General features: G+C 43.9%; 1 long non-coding RNA gene across 6 annotated transcripts; it reads left to right on the top strand.

The window, feature by feature from the left end:
* On the top strand, positions 1–3,147 carry LOC123161922 (uncharacterized). Of its 6 annotated transcripts, none has more exons than XR_006480949.1 (7): positions 1–163; positions 253–466; positions 575–720; positions 825–1,045; positions 1,158–1,210; positions 1,394–1,540; positions 1,712–1,978. It is a non-coding gene; the product is annotated as an uncharacterized lncRNA (long non-coding RNA). The 6 variants fall into 6 exon arrangements; XR_006480951.1 differs by having other exon boundaries at positions 11–175; XR_006480952.1 differs by adding an exon at positions 2,615–3,147 and having other exon boundaries at positions 31–466; positions 1,712–1,986.
* Positions 3,148–4,235: the final 1,088 nt, after the last annotated feature.

The raw sequence follows: 4,235 nt of genomic DNA, 5'->3' as shown, positions 1-4,235 counted from the left end.
CTCACCCCCTGATTTTCTTCCCCCCGTCCCAGTCCCACCTCTCGTACGACCCACTCGATTTTCTTTCCCCCGTCCCGGTTATCTCCCTCATGGTTTTCTCCCCCTGGCCTGCTCCTCACGCCGGTGTCCCGCGCCACCCCTGCCGACCTCCGGCCGTCGTCCAGTAACCTCTCCCGTGTGCCCTATCTCTCTTCTTCTCCCTTCTCCCTTCCTTTTCTCTCCCTCAACAAATCTTGTCTTTCTCTGTTTCAGAAATAACAGCACCATGGATCCCGATGTGGAGCTCCATTGCGGCCCGATCTGACCTGGGAGCGACCAGATCCGTGCGTCTCCGCCTTGCTCCGCGCGCCTCCATGGTCCGTCGTCTTCCCGAGCGTCGGCGCCGCGCCCAGCCGCCGCCGTCCCATGCCATGGTCGCCTCCCTCCAGAACTACGTGCCATGGCCTCCTCCCTGCCTCTCCCGCAAGTGAGCCTCTGCACCCTCTGCCAACGTCGGTTCATGCCTCGGTGCTCCTCACCGGCGGAATTTTCCAGCTATTCTATTCCTATCATGATCTTCTCCGTTTTGATGTAGATTAACTCCCAGCAACCGTACATGAGCCCCAAGGCACCACGTGATTCTGATGATACACCAACACTGGGTCGGTCCTACATTGTTGACCTGCTCCATTCTATCCGGCAGCTCCATTGGGAAAGCACCAACGTAAAAAACCACCGCAGGTTTCCTCCTCTCCGCTCTAAAGATATGTATTTTCTTGGCTGCAGGGGCAGCTGCACCAAGCAAAGTGGCATGGGATTCATTTGCGTTTCTTTGCTTTTTTCAGGACAAATTCGCTTCAATTTTGTTGTTAGTGACAGATGGCCGCACCGCTCCCACCGCGGCGGCGGCAACGGCAATCTTCCCCTCAATGGTCGTGTCGTACCGCTCCAACGCCATCCGAGACAACCATCGCGTGGTGGAGGAGGGCCACCTCGAGTACATCGGGGAAGCGGTGAGCGCGGTCGCTGACACATGTTCTGTTGAGTCCTCCATTTCAGTTTCCAGGTGTGTGTGTGTGCGCTTTGTCTGGTGCTTGTGGTTTATGGTGTCCATGAGCACAACCACAACCACAACATGTTGACTGAGAGAGTGTGCTCCTGTTGCGTTCTGCATGCAGACCTTGTGGCCGATGAGGCGTACCTGCGTGTTTCTTTGATGGTCGACAACGAGGTACTCCACCGATCTGAATATTTACATGGTTAATGTGAGCTCAATCCTCAAAGGTCTGCGCATGGGTAATGGTTGAAAAGTTCATCCAATTAGAGAAAACTGAATGTGTCTATCAGTTCTTTAATAATACATATTATAGTATGTATCTTTCTGAAACTGATATTTGATATATTTCTGTATCAGATCCAAACTCCAAGTATTCGTGGATATAGGGAACAGTTATGGTACAAATAGACTTGATTGTACTGATAATTTTCAGCTTGCACATGGATCCCTTATAGTATGCAATTAAGCTTGATGACAAATTCTTGGAGAGACACTAGGTGCCAGGTAAGGTGATCCAAGACTATTGCTTTCAGTTATTCAATGGTGTTTCATATTACATATTGCTATCAGATATGCCATTGCCTGCAGCGGCAAGCTTGAATGCCATGTTTGCATGTTTATTTTATTCAAGTGTATAGATAAGGGGTAAACTGAACCATCCTAATTCGCTACCAGGTTGGAGATTTGGGATCGGATGCGCCAATAACAAGGGACCAAGGTGCTGAACTAACGGCACGGGCAGAATGATTCTTCATGTACCAACATAGTCGCCGACTAGAGAATTAAGTTAACTGTTTGATTTACTTGAAGCTCCATATTGTAGTTATTTTATTCATTCACTAATTTGGTATAATCCTACTCTAGGAGGATTATCACTGTATGATATGAGATCATGACGTTTAGCAATGATAAAACTCTGACATTGGATGGTTCTTTTCTGAAGTACAGTTGTAAGATCTATGATTCTAGCTTCGACCTTTAACTGGACAGTACTAATTGGACATATAATTGATAAATTATGCACAAGATATTCTGTTGTCTTTTGTTCTCCAATCTGATTCATCTAGCACTTTGTTGACTTTCTAATTGTTCTACCCTCTACCTCTGAAACAAATTTGGTGATTTCTGCTATGATAGTTTCCAGTATAGTCGCGAGTATGCCCATCAATCGTAAAAATATATTGTTTGACTTAGTCGTAGGTTCTGTAGTAGTCTTGCCTTGGCTCTGCTGCCTCTCCTCTCTGCTCCTTGCTGCCTGCGGCTGTCCCATCTCTCCTAGCGCTGCTGCTGCACTTCTTCCGAAGCTCTTCTCAACCCTGTTGCTTAAGTTCTTCTCTGAACTCCAACCTGTTGCTGCTTCTTCCATGTATTTAGTTACATGATTTTAATTTGATCGTCTTCTTGCATCTTATTTTTGCTGACTATGATATTTCCTTAGGTTCACCTTGACCTTCACTGCCCGTGTAAGAGCTTAAGTAAATTGATGTTGTATCATCAGAATCTGTAGCCTTGCTCAGTTTTTTTGTCTATACATACACTTCAATTCCTTGCTCGCACTCAAATCCCTCTTTGTCACAGGATGAATCAGAAACTAAAGATGATGATACGATGGATACAGAAGAAGCTTCCTTTGTCCTCATCGCTGCACTGTAGTCTTTCAGCCAAGCTCTGGTGAATGATGATGGAGAAAAAGATATCGTGACAGAGGTTGATGTCTTCTTGCGTCCAACCCTAGATCACAGGGGCTCTCTTATCAGCAAAATAGCTACTCTAGATGCGCAGATGACGATCGCAAGAGATCATATCTTGAGGATAAGTGAATAACTTTGAGGTCTACATGTCAAGTATAGAAAGAGAAACCTGATGACGACAAGTGTGTCGTCGATATCTTTGCTGCCACTTCTTTGCCAGCCAGAGTGGCTTGTTTTTAGTGACGATCATGGTGTACATGTGTGTATATGTTGTGTTCTGATATACTGTACTACAAGATTTTCTTGGAATGGTTTGGTACTTCCGGGATTTAGACTATGAAGAGCGTATGTGTATGCTGGTTCCATATACTCTGTACGTCTGGTTAGCAGGAGATTAAGCAATGGGCGAGGTTTTGTATCTTCTCAGGGGTTGCTATGCATCTTGCCTTGCATACTCAGCTACGTGTGGTCAGTGATAACAATCGACGGAATCTCCGTTAAAAAGTGTTTGTAATTACTAGCAGCATTCCATAATTTGTATAGGGTTGTCCTGTTGTTGCAACCTAGGAAGGACAAACAGGGTCGGTCGTCACCACAGATAAAAACATTGTCGAGCCTTACTTTTTGCAAGTTGCCTTATTTCTGCTTCTTTTAGAGGAAACATAGCAATTTCAGTCATTACAGTCCTGTTGCACGAATGCTGCTAGATCGTGGCGTGTCGAGATCGTAATTGCTACACTCAAAGGTTACATTGACCTTATTTCTGACGTTTGCAAAAATTATATGAAAAAATGTTACATAATGGTATGTGGAGCAATTTATACTTAATATTTTGCCCATTGCATCGCACGGGCATTTGTACTAGCAGGCAATCAATCACATAAGGTAACCATTGGCAATCATTCCAAACGCAATCATTTCAAATAAGGTAACCAAACACAATTAAGTATAACGCAATCAATTCATGCATGGCAATCAATTCATTCAATCACCTTCCTTCTTTCAAACAAACGGTGATCAATCTCTCCTTCCTTCTTTCATTGATACCGTGATCAATATTCTTCCTTCTTTGACTATCACCATGGTATACCTGGCGCCAATGATAACATATATTCCAAATAGCATTGTTTTTCACAAGCATCGATTGTATGCAAACATAGTTTACATTCAAATGAGTTTGTTGGATTTGCAACTTTATGCCATTATATTACGGTAATGTATCTGAAGTATAAGAGAAGGTCGATTAGGACTATATACTATATGTTAACAAGAATGTGATGACAGTACAACCTCATCAGACAGTATAAGGTGGGTAGCAGTTGAGCCATTCATTTGTTAGGGACTGCTATTTTCCTGTATGTGTATCGTCAGACAGAACAGAAGGTTCGTTCATTCCCTTTTTGATGTCTTTCCATATTTCTATGTTTCATTGTATGTAAAAAAGAAAGGAAGCAAGATCATATAGAGAATTTCTGCATTGGAAATCCGTACGCAATGTCCCTCCTGAC

This window comes from Triticum aestivum, chromosome 7B (assembly GCF_018294505.1).
Source record: "Triticum aestivum cultivar Chinese Spring chromosome 7B, IWGSC CS RefSeq v2.1, whole genome shotgun sequence".
Taxonomy (NCBI): Eukaryota; Viridiplantae; Streptophyta; class Magnoliopsida; order Poales; family Poaceae; genus Triticum; species Triticum aestivum.
Note: the sequence above shows the minus strand (reverse complement) of the source record. Positions and strands in the feature narration are given on the sequence as shown.